Here is a 13484-nt window from a genome sequence, read left to right on the forward strand (position 1 = left end):
GGGAAGAGAGGGGGAATACTGTGGGGGAGATACAAAGGGGAAGAGAGGGGGAATACTGTGGGGGAGATACAAAGGGGAAGAGAGGGGGAATACTGTGGGGGAGAGATACAAAGGGGAAGAGAGGGGGAATACTGTGGGGGAGATACAAAGGGGAAGAGAGAGGGAATACTGTGGGAGTGATACAAAGGGGAAGAGAGGGGGAATACTGTGGGAGAGATACAAAGGGGAAGAGAGGGGGAATACTGTGGGGGAGAGATACAAAGGGGAAGAGAGAGGGAATACTGTGGGGGAGATACAAAGGGGAAGAGAGGGGGAATACTGTGGGAGAGATACAAAGGGGAAGAGAGGGGGAATTCTGTGGGGGAGATACAAAGGGGAAGAGAGGGGGAATACTGTGGGAGAGATATAAAGGGGAAGAGAGGGGGAATACTGTGGGGGAGATACAAAGGGGAAGAGAGGGGGAATACTGTGGGGGAGATACAAAGGGGAAGAGAGGGGGAATACTGTGGGGGAGATACAAAGGGGAAGACAGGGGGAATACTGTGGGAGATATACAAAGGGGAAGAGAGGGGGAATACTGTGGGGGAGATACAAAGGGGAAGAGAGAGGGAATACTGTGGGAGATATACAAAGGGGAAGAGAGGGGGAATACTGTGGGGGAGATACAAAGGGGAAGAGAGAGGGAATACTGTGGGAGAGATACAAAGGGGAAGAGAGGGGGAATACTGTGGGAGAGATACAAAGGGGAAGAGAGGGGGAATACTGTGGGAGAGATACAAAGGGGAAGAGAGGGGGAATACTGTGGGAGATACAAAGGGGAAGAGAGGGGGAATACTGTGGGGGAGATACAAAGGGGAAGAGAGAGGGAATACTGTGGGGGGATACAAAGGGGAAGAGAGGGGGAATACTGTGGGAGATATACAAAGGGGAAGAGAGGGGGAATACTGTGGGAGAGATACAAAGGGGAAGAGAGGGGGAATACTGTGGGAGAGATACAAAGGGGAAGAGAGGGGGAATACTGTGGGAGAGATACAAAGGGGAAGAGAGGGGGAATACTGTGGGGGAGATACAAAGGGGAAGAGAGGGGGAATACTGTGGGAGAGATACAAAGGGGAAGAGAGGGGGAATACTGTGGGGGAGATACAAAGGGGAAGAGAGGGGGAATACTGTGGGGGAGATACAAAGGGGAAGACAGGGGGAATACTGTGGGAGTGATACAAAGGGGAAGAGAGGGGGAATACTGTGGGGGAGATACAAAGGGGAAGAGAGAGGGAATACTGTGGGGGAGATACAAAGGGGAAGAGAGGGGGAATACTGTGGGAGTGATACAAAGGGGAAGAGAGGGGGAATACTGTGGGAGATATACAAAGGGGAAGAGAGGGGGAATACTGTGGGGGAGATACAAAGGGGAAGAGAGGGGGAATACTGTGGGAGAGATACAAAGGGGAAGAGAGGGGGAATACTGTGGGGGAGATACAAAGGGGAAGAGAGGGGGAATACTGTGGGAGTGATACAAAGGGGAAGAGAGGGGGAATACTGTGGGAGATATACAAAGGGGAAGAGAGGGGGAATACTGTGGGAGAGATACAAAGGGGAAGACAGGGGGAATACTGTGGGGGAGATACAAAGGGGAAGAGAGGGGGAATACTGTGGGGGAGATACAAAGGGGAAGAGAGAGGGAATACTGTGGGGGAGATACAAAGGGGAAGAGAGGGGGAATACTGTGGGAGAGATACAAAGGGGAAGAGAGGGGGAATACTGTGGGGGAGATACAAAGGGGAAGAGAGAGGGAATACTGTGGGGGAGATACAAAGGGGAAGAGAGGGGGAATACTGTGGGGGAGATACAAAGGGGAAGAGAGGGGGAATACTGTGGGGGGATACAAAGGGGAAGAGAGGGGGAATACTGTGGGAGTGATACAAAGGGGAAGAGAGAGGGGGAATACTGTGGGGGAGATACAAAGGGGAAGAGAGGGGGAATACTGTGGGGGAGAGATACAAAGGGGAAGAGAGGGGGAATACTGTGGGGGAGATACAAAGGGGAAGAGAGGGGGAATACTGTGGGGGAGATACAAAGGGGAAGAGAGAGGGAATACTGTGGGAGAGATACAAAGGGGAAGAGAGGGGGAATACTGTGGGGGGATACAAAGGGGAAGAGAGGGGGAATACTGTGGGGGGATACAAAGGGGAAGAGAGGGGGAATACTGTGGGAGAGATATAAAGGGGAAGAGAGGGGGAATACTGTGGGGGAGATACAAAGGGGAAGAGAGGGGGAATACTGTGGGGGAGATACAAAGGGGAAGAGAGGGGGAATACTGTGGGGGAGATACAAAGGGGAAGAGAGGGGGAATACTGTGGGGGAGATACAAAGGGGAAGAGAGGGGGAATACTGTGGGGGAGATACAAAGGGGAAGAGAGGGGGAATACTGTGGGGGAGATACAAAGGGGAAGAGAGGGGGAATACTGTGGGGGAGATACAAAGGGGAAGAGAGGGGGAATACTGTGGGAGTGATACAAAGGGGAAGAGAGGGGGAATACTGTGGGGGAGATACAAAGGGGAAGAGAGGGGGAATACTGTGGGGGAGATACAAAGGGGAAGAGAGGGGGAATACTGTGGGAGATATACAAAGGGGAAGAGAGGGGGAATACTGTGGGGGAGAGATACAAAGGGGAAGAGAGAGGGAATACTGTGGGAGTGATACAAAGGGGAAGAGAGGGGGAATACTGTGGGAGAGATACAAAGGGGAAGAGAGGGGGAATACTGTGGGAGAGATACAAAGGGGAAGAGAGAGGGAATACTGTGGGAGATATACAAAGGGGAAGAGAGGGGGAATACTGTGGGGGAGATACAAAGGGGAAGAGAGGGGGAATACTGTGGGGGAGATACAAAGGGGAAGAGAGGGGGAATACTGTGGGGGAGATACAAAGGGGAAGAGAGGGGGAATACTGTGGGAGATATACAAAGGGGAAGAGAGGGGGAATACTGTGCGGGAGATACAAAGGGGAAGAGAGGGGGAATACTGTGGGAGTGATACAAAGGGGAAGAGAGGGGGAATACTGTGGGGGAGATACAAAGGGGAAGAGAGGGGGAATACTGTGGGGGAGATACAAAGGGGAAGAGAGGGGGAATACTGTGGGAGAGATACAAAGGGGAAGAGAGGGGGAATACTGTGGGAGAGATACAAAGGGGAAGAGAGGGGGAATACTGTGGGAGAGATACAAAGGGGAAGAGAGGGGGAATACTGTGGGGGAGATACAAAGGGGAAGAGAGGGGGAATACTGTGGGGGAGATACAAAGGGGAAGACAGGGGGAATACTGTGGGAGAGATACAAAGGGGAAGAGAGGGGGAATACTGTGGGGGAGATACAAAGGGGAAGAGAGGGGGAATACTGTGGGAGTGATACAAAGGGGAAGAGAGGGGGAATACTGTGGGAGAGATACAAAGGGGAAGAGAGGGGGAATACTGTGGGAGAGATACAAAGGGGAAGAGAGGGGGAATACTGTGGGGGAGATACAAAGGGGAAGAGAGGGGGAATACTGTGGGAGTGATACAAAGGGGAAGAGAGGGGGAATACTGTGGGGGATACAAAGGGGAAGAGAGAGGGAATACTGTGGGAGATATACAAAGGGGAAGAGAGGGGGAATACTGTGGGGGAGATACAAAGGGGAAGAGAGGGGGAATACTGTGGGGGAGATACAAAGGGGAAGACAGGGGGAATACTGTGGGGGAGATACAAAGGGGAAGAGAGGGGGAATACTGTGGGGGAGATACAAAGGGGAAGAGAGAGGGAATACTGTGGGAGATATACAAAGGGGAAGAGAGGGGGAATACTGTGGGAGAGATACAAAGGGGAAGAGAGGGGGAATACTGTGGGGGAGATACAAAGGGGAAGAGAGGGGGAATACTGTGGGAGATACAAAGGGGAAGAGAGGGGGAATACTGTGGGGGATACAAAGGGGAAGAGAGGGGGAATACTGTGGGAGATACAAAGGGGAAGAGAGGGGGAATACTGTGGGAGATACAAAGGGGAAGAAAGGGGGAATACTGTGGGGGAGATACAAAGGGGAAGAGAGAGGGAATACTGTGGGGGATACAAAGGGGAAGAGAGGGGGAATACTGTGGGGGAGATACAAAGGGGAAGAGAGGGGGAATACTGTGGGGGGAGATACAAAGGGGAAGAGAGGGGGAATACTGTGGGAGATACAAAGGGGAAGAGAGAGGGAATTCTGTGGGGGAGATACAAAGGGGAAGAGAGGGGGAATACTGTGGGGGAGATACAAAGGGGAAGAGAGAGGGAATTCTGTGGGGGAGATACAAAGGGGAAGAGAGGGGGAATACTGTGGGAGTGATACAAAGGGGAAGAGAGGGGGAATACTGTGGGAGAGATACAAAGGGGAAGAGAGGGGGAATACTGTGGGAGTGATACAAAGGGGAAGAGAGGGGGAATACTGTGGGGGAGATACAAAGGGGAAGAGAGAGGGAATACTGTGGGGGAGATACAAAGGGGAAGAGAGGGGGAATACTGTGGGAGAGATACAAAGGGGAAGAGAGGGGGAATACTGTGGGAGATACAAAGGGGAAGAGAGGGGGAATACTGTGGGAGATACAAAGGGGAAGAGAGAGGGAATACTGTGGGAGAGATACAAAGGGGAAGAGAGGGGGAATACTGTGGGAGATACAAAGGGGAAGAGAGGGGGAATACTGTGGGGGAGATACAAAGGGGAAGAGAGGGGGAATACTGTGGGAGATACAAAGGGGAAGAGAGGGGGAATACTGTGGGAGAGATACAAAGGGGAAGAGAGGGGGAATACTGTGGGGGAGATACAAAGGGGAAGAGAGGGGGAATACTGTGGGAGATACAAAGGGGAAGAGAGGGGGAATACTGTGGGAGAGATACAAAGGGGAAGAGAGGGGGAATACTGTGGGAGATACAAAGGGGAAGAGAGGGGGAATACTGTGGGAGAGATACAAAGGGGAAGAGAGGGGGAATACTGTGGGGGAGATACAAAGGGAGATATAGAGAGAACACAGTGAGAGAGATACAGAGGGGAAATACAAAGTGGGAGATGCTGAGGTGGAGAATAAAGAGGGGAGATAGGGAGAATACGGAGGGGTAGATGGGGGAATACCGCGGGGAGATAGAGGGAATGCTTTAACAACACAGAGGTGGAACGATAGGAAGGTGTCGAGCTCCTGGGAGGGGGGTCATCCACAACGAGCTTTCTCGGTCTCTTCACGCGGCGGACGCTCTGGTCACAAAGACCCAGCAACGTCCATCCCCGCCCCTCCCCTCCACCCCACCCCCTCCCTCCCTCGGGCAGCTGAGGAAATTTGGCGTGACCCTCGCTAACTATGAGAGGGTGTGCGGCCGAGAGGGCTCGGTCTGGGGCGTTACCGCTATCCGGCACGGTCACTGCACCATTCCAGATCAGAGACGGTGACAGGGAGGGTGGGGGGACGCGGCCTGGACAATCACAAAGGACAACCTCCCGTCTCCAGGCTCCGTCTCCCAGGCCCCACTGACCAGGAAAGGCCCCCAGCGTTCTCAAAGACCCACCCCACCCTGGGGATGTTTCTGTACCACCTCTCCCCTCCTGTTGTTAGAATACCGAATGGTCTCACAAACCCCTAACATTGGCCTGTCCCTGTGGTTTTGTTTGTGCTGCTGTCTCCCTATTATTTATCTCAGTGACCTGTCTGTATCGCTCACAAGGCAAACCTTTTCACTGCGTCGCGGGACAATAAACCCAATTCAATACAACACAGAGGGGCAGGCGCGGGGGGCAGATACACAGAGGGGCAGGGGCAGATACAGGGGGGCAGGCGCAGAGGGTACAGATACACAGGAGCAGATACAGAGGGGCAGAGGCAGGGGGGCAGAGGCAGAGGGGCAGATACAGAGGGGCAGATACACAGGAGCAGACACAGAGGGGCAGATACACAGAGGGGCAGATACACAGAGGGGCAGATACACAGGAGCAGATACAGAGGGGCAGACACACAGAGGGGCAGACACACAGAGGGGCAGATACAGAGGGGCAGACCCAGAGGGGCAGATACACAGGAGCAGATACAGAGGGGCAGACACAGAGGGGCAGACACAGAGGGGCAGATACACAGAGGGGCAGATACACAGAGGGGCAGATACAGAGGGGCAGACACACAGAGGGGCAGACACACAGAGGGGCAGATACAGAGGGGCAGACCCAGAGGGGCAGACCCAGAGGGGCAGATACACAGGAGCAGATACAGAGGGGCAGACACACAGAGGGGCAGACACACAGAGGGGCAGACCCAGAGGGGCAGATACACAGGAGCAGATACAGAGGGGCAGACACACAGAGGGGCAGACCCAGAGGGGCAGACACAGAGGGGCAGATACAGAGAGGGGCAGATACACAGAGGGGCAGACACACAGAGGGGCAGACACACAGAGGGGGGCAGACACAGAGGGGGGCAGACACACAGAGGGGCAGACACACAGAGGGGGGCAGACACACAGAGGGGCAGACCCAGAGGGGCAGACCCAGAGGGGCAGATACAGAGAGGGGCAGATACAGAGAGGGGCAGACACACAGAGGGGCAGACACACAGAGGGGCAGATACAGAGAGGGGCAGACACACAGAGGGGCAGATACAGAGGGGCAGATACAGAGGGGCAGATACAGAGAGGGGCAGACACAGAGGGGCAGACACAGAGGGGCAGATACAGAGAGGGGCAGACACACAGAGGGGCAGATACACAGAGGGGCAGATACACAGAGGGGCAGACACACAGAGGGGCAGACACACAGAGGGGGGCAGACACAGAGGGGGGCAGACACACAGAGGGGCAGACACACAGAGGGGGGCAGACACACAGAGGGGCAGACCCAGAGGGGCAGACACAGAGGGGCAGACACACAGAGGGGCAGACACACAGAGGGGCAGACACACAGAGGGGCAGATACAGAGAGGGGCAGACACACAGAGGGGCAGATACAGAGGGGCAGATACAGAGAGGGGCAGACACACAGAGGGGCAGACCCAGAGAGGGGCAGATACAGAGAGGGGCAGACACACAGAGGGGCAGACACAGAGGGGCAGACCCAGAGAGGGGCAGACACAGAGGGGCAGATACAGAGGGGCAGACACACAGAGGGGCAGACCCAGAGAGGGGCAGACACAGAGGGGCAGACACACAGAGGGGCAGATACAGAGAGGGGCAGATACAGAGAGGGGCAGACACACAGAGGGGCAGACACACAGAGGGGCAGATACAGAGAGGGGCAGATACAGAGAGGGGCAGACACACAGAGGGGCAGATACAGAGAGGGGCAGATACAGAGAGGGGCAGATACAGAGAGGGGCAGACACACAGAGGGGCAGATACAGAGAGGGGCAGACACACAGAGGGGCAGACACACAGAGGGGCAGATACAGAGGGGCAGACACAGAGAGGGGCAGATACAGAGAGGGGCAGATACAGAGAGGGGCAGACACACAGAGGGGCAGACACACAGAGGGGCAGACACAGAGAGGGGCAGACACAGAGAGGGGCAGATACAGAGAGGGGCAGACACACAGAGGGGCAGACACACAGAGGGGCAGATACAGAGGGGCAGACCCAGAGGGGCAGATACACAGGAGCAGATACAGAGGGGCAGACACAGAGGGGCAGACACAGAGGGGCAGATACACAGAGGGGCAGATACACAGAGGGGCAGATACACAGAGGGGCAGATACAGAGGGGCAGACACACAGAGGGGCAGACACACAGAGGGGCAGATACAGAGGGGCAGACCCAGAGGGGCAGATACACAGGAGCAGATACAGAGGGGCAGACACACAGAGGGGCAGACACACAGAGGGGCAGACCCAGAGGGGCAGATACACAGGAGCAGATACAGAGGGGCAGACACACAGAGGGGCAGACCCAGAGGGGCAGACACAGAGGGGCAGATACAGAGAGGGGCAGACACACAGAGGGGCAGACACACAGAGGGGCAGACACAGAGGGGCAGATACACAGAGGGGCAGATACACAGAGGGGCAGACACACAGAGGGGCAGACACACAGAGGGGGGCAGACACAGAGGGGGGCAGACACACAGAGGGGGGCAGACACACAGAGGGGGGCAGACACACAGAGGGGCAGACCCAGAGGGGCAGACACAGAGGGGCAGATACAGAGAGGGGCAGACACACAGAGGGGCAGACCCAGAGAGGGGCAGATACAGAGAGGGGCTGACACACAGAGGGGCAGACACAGAGGGGCAGACCCAGAGGGGCAGACCCAGAGAGGGGCAGACACAGAGGGGCAGATACAGAGGGGCAGACACACAGAGGGGCAGACACAGAGGGGCAGACACACAGAGGGGCAGATACAGAGAGGGGCAGATACAGAGAGGGGCAGACACACAGAGGGGCAGACACACAGAGGGGCAGATACAGAGAGGGGCAGATACAGAGAGGGGCAGACACACAGAGGGGCAGATACAGAGAGGGGCAGATACAGAGAGGGGCAGACACACAGAGGGGCAGATACAGAGAGGGGCAGATACAGAGAGGGGCAGACACACAGAGGGGCAGACACACAGAGGGGCAGATACAGAGGGGCAGACACAGAGAGGGGCAGATACAGAGAGGGGCAGATACAGAGAGGGGCAGACACACAGAGGGGCAGACACACAGAGGGGCAGACACACAGAGGGGCAGACACACAGAGGGGCAGACACACAGAGGGGCAGATACAGAGAGGGGCAGACACACAGAGGGGCAGACACACAGAGGGGCAGACACAGAGAGGGGCAGACACACAGAGGGGCAGACACACAGAGGGGCAGATACAGAGGGGCAGACACAGAGAGGGGCAGATACAGAGAGGGGCAGATACAGAGAGGGGCAGACACACAGAGGGGCAGACACACAGAGGGGCAGACACACAGAGGGGCAGACACACAGAGGGGCAGACACAGAGAGGGGCAGATACAGAGAGGGGCAGACACACAGAGGGGGGCAGACACACAGAGGGGCAGACCCAGAGGGGCAGACACAGAGGGGCAGACACACAGAGGGGCAGACACACAGAGGGGCAGACACACAGAGGGGCAGACACACAGAGGGGCAGATACAGAGAGGGGCAGACACACAGAGGGGCAGATACAGAGGGGCAGATACAGAGAGGGGCAGACACACAGAGGGGCAGACCCAGAGAGGGGCAGATACAGAGAGGGGCAGACACACAGAGGGGCAGACACAGAGGGGCAGACCCAGAGAGGGGCAGACACAGAGGGGCAGATACAGAGGGGCAGACACACAGAGGGGCAGACCCAGAGAGGGGCAGACACAGAGGGGCAGACACACAGAGGGGCAGATACAGAGAGGGGCAGATACAGAGAGGGGCAGACACACAGAGGGGCAGACACACAGAGGGGCAGATACAGAGAGGGGCAGATACAGAGAGGGGCAGACACACAGAGGGGCAGATACAGAGAGGGGCAGATACAGAGAGGGGCAGATACAGAGAGGGGCAGACACACAGAGGGGCAGATACAGAGAGGGGCAGACACACAGAGGGGCAGACACACAGAGGGGCAGATACAGAGGGGCAGACACAGAGAGGGGCAGATACAGAGAGGGGCAGATACAGAGAGGGGCAGACACACAGAGGGGCAGACACACAGAGGGGCAGACACAGAGGGGCAGACACAGAGAGGGGCAGACACAGAGAGGGGCAGATACAGAGAGGGGCAGACACACAGAGGGGCAGACACACAGAGGGGCAGATACAGAGGGGCAGACCCAGAGGGGCAGATACACAGGAGCAGATACAGAGGGGCAGACACAGAGGGGCAGACACAGAGGGGCAGATACACAGAGGGGCAGATACACAGAGGGGCAGATACACAGAGGGGCAGATACAGAGGGGCAGACACACAGAGGGGCAGACACACAGAGGGGCAGATACAGAGGGGCAGACCCAGAGGGGCAGATACACAGGAGCAGATACAGAGGGGCAGACACACAGAGGGGCAGACACACAGAGGGGCAGACCCAGAGGGGCAGATACACAGGAGCAGATACAGAGGGGCAGACACACAGAGGGGCAGACCCAGAGGGGCAGACACAGAGGGGCAGATACAGAGAGGGGCAGACACACAGAGGGGCAGACACACAGAGGGGCAGACACAGAGGGGCAGATACACAGAGGGGCAGATACACAGAGGGGCAGATACACAGAGGGGCAGACACACAGAGGGGCAGACACACAGAGGGGGGCAGACACAGAGGGGGGCAGACACACAGAGGGGCAGACACACAGAGGGGGGCAGACACACAGAGGGGCAGACCCAGAGGGGCAGACACAGAGGGGCAGATACAGAGAGGGGCAGACACACAGAGGGGCAGACCCAGAGAGGGGCAGATACAGACAGGGGCTGACACACAGAGGGGCAGACACAGAGGGGCAGACCCAGAGGGGCAGACCCAGAGAGGGGCAGACACAGAGGGGCAGATACAGAGGGGCAGACACACAGAGGGGCAGACACAGAGGGGCAGACACACAGAGGGGCAGATACAGAGAGGGGCAGATACAGAGAGGGGCAGACACACAGAGGGGCAGACACACAGAGGGGCAGATACAGAGAGGGGCAGATACAGAGAGGGGCAGACACACAGAGGGGCAGATACAGAGAGGGGCAGATACAGAGAGGGGCAGACACACAGAGGGGCAGATACAGAGAGGGGCAGATACAGAGAGGGGCAGACACACAGAGGGGCAGACACACAGAGGGGCAGATACAGAGGGGCAGACACAGAGAGGGGCAGATACAGAGAGGGGCAGATACAGAGAGGGGCAGACACACAGAGGGGCAGACACACAGAGGGGCAGACACACAGAGGGGCAGACACACAGAGGGGCAGACACAGAGAGGGGCAGATACAGAGAGGGGCAGACACACAGAGGGGCAGACACACAGAGGGGCAGACACAGAGAGGGGCAGACACACAGAGGGGCAGACACAGAGGGGCAGACACAGAGGGGCAGACACAGAGAGGGGCAGACACAGAGAGGGGCAGACACAGAGAGGGGCAGACACACAGAGGGGCAGATACAGAGAGGGGCAGACACAGAGAGGGGCAGACACACAGAGGGGCAGATACAGAGAGGGGCAGACACAGAGAGGGGCAGACACAGAGAGGGGCAGACACAGAGAGGGGCAGACACAGAGGGGCAGACACAGAGGGGCAGATACAGAGAGGAGCAGACACAGAGGGGCAGACACAGAGGGGCAGATACAGAGGGGCAGATACAGAGGGGCAGACACAGAGGGGCAGATACAGAGAGGGGCAGATACAGAGAGGGGCAGACACACAGAGGGGCAGACACACAGAGGGGCAGACACAGAGGGGCAGACACAGAGGGGCAGACACACAGAGGGGCAGACACACAGAGGGGCAGACACACAGAGGGGCAGATACAGAGAGGGGCAGACACACAGAGGGGCAGACACACAGAGGGGCAGACACAGAGGGGCAGACACAGAGGGGCAGATACAGAGAGGGGCAGATACAGAGAGGGGCAGATACAGAGAGGGGCAGACACACAGAGGGGGGCAGATACAGAGAGGGGCAGACACAGAGGGGCAGACACAGAGGGGCAGATACAGAGAGGAGCAGACACAGAGGGGCAGACACAGAGGGGCAGATACAGAGAGGAGCAGACACAGAGGGGCAGACACACAGAGGGGCAGACACAGAGGGGCAGACACAGAGGGACAGATACAGAGAGGGGCAGATACAGAGAGGGGCAGACACACAGAGGGGCAGACACACAGAGGGGCAGACACAGAGGGGCAGACACAGAGGGGCAGACACACAGAGGGGCAGACACACAGAGGGGCAGATACAGAGAGGGGCAGACACACAGAGGGGCAGACACAGAGGGGCAGACACAGAGGGGCAGACACAGAGAGGGGCAGATACAGAGAGGGGCAGATACAGAGAGGGGCAGATACAGAGAGGGGCAGACACACAGAGGGGCAGACACAGAGGGGCAGACACAGAGAGGGGCAGATACAGAGAGGGGCAGATACAGAGAGGGGCAGATACAGAGAGGGGCAGACACACAGAGGGGCAGACACAGAGGGGCAGACACAGAGAGGGGCAGATACAGAGAGGGGCAGATACAGAGAGGGGCAGACACAGAGAGGGGCAGATACAGAGAGGGGCAGACACAGAGAGGGGCAGATACAGAGAGGGGCAGATACAGAGAGGGGCAGACACACAGAGGGGCAGATACAGAGAGGGGCAGATACAGAGAGGGGCAGATACAGAGAGGGGCAGACACAGAGAGGGGCAGATACAGAGAGGGGCAGACACACAGAGGGGCAGACACAGAGGGGCAGATAGTGGAATACAGAAGGGGAGAGACGGGCAGAAAGGGAGAACATGGAGGGGGAGATGGGGATGATGGAGGAATCCTGTGGGGGAGGCACAGGGGAATACTGAGGGGGAGATGGGGGGGAAATACTGAGGGGGAGATGGGAAATACTGAGGGGGAGATGGGGGAAATAGTGAGGGGGAGATGGGGGAAATAGTGAGGGAGAGATGGGGAATACTGAGGGGGAGATGGGGGGAATACTGAGGGAGAGATGGGGAATACTGAGGGGGAGATGGGGGAAATACTGAGGGGGAGATGGGGGAAATACTGAGGGAGAGATGGGGAATACTGAGGGGGAGATGGGGAAATACTGAGGGGGAGATGGGGGAAATAATGCAGAAGTGGAGGAGGCTGGTACAACTGCAACATTTAAGGGGCGTTTGGGTGGGTATAGGAATAGGAAGGGTTTGGAGGGATAGAGGCCGGGGGCTGGCAGGTGGGAATGGATTGGGTTGGGATAACTGGGTCAGCACGGACGGGTTGGACCGAAGGGTCTGTTTCCGTGCTGTACATCTCTATGACTCGATGGGCTGAATGGCCTGTGTGTGTGTGAGAGAGACCAGCAGGCAATGGGATGGGCTGAATGGCCTATGTGTGTGAGAGAGAGAGACCAGCAGGCAATGGGATGGGCTGAATGGCCTATGTGTGTGAGAGAGAGAGACCAGCAGGCAATGGGATGGGCTGAATGGCCACTCCCTTTCAGGCTGTGGTCTGAGGGGACACCCCTCTTCCTGGAGCCGATGGTACGTTCCGGGCGATACACGGAACTGGCAGGTTCCATTGTGCCTGGTCCTGGGGGGGGGGAGTAGGTTGTGGTTGTTTTTCTAAAATGGCCGTATAAGCTGCTCTGTCTCCCCGCTGCTCTCCAGCATTGCTGTTCCAGAGCTAATGGTCAAAGGCCTAGCCCCCGACACCGGAATAGTGGTCCCTGGCCGGGGCAGGAGGGAGACCCTGAGCTTCCTGATCCCCACCCACCCCCAGCCTGCTGCAGTGGTAGAGCCCGCACCCTCAGTGCTTCCTGTCTCTGGGAGAGTTTAAAGGCAGCAAGGGGGGGGGGG

Source organism: Hemiscyllium ocellatum, unplaced genomic scaffold, assembly GCF_020745735.1.
Source record: "Hemiscyllium ocellatum isolate sHemOce1 unplaced genomic scaffold, sHemOce1.pat.X.cur. scaffold_532_pat_ctg1, whole genome shotgun sequence".
Classification (NCBI taxonomy): domain Eukaryota; kingdom Metazoa; phylum Chordata; class Chondrichthyes; order Orectolobiformes; family Hemiscylliidae; genus Hemiscyllium; species Hemiscyllium ocellatum.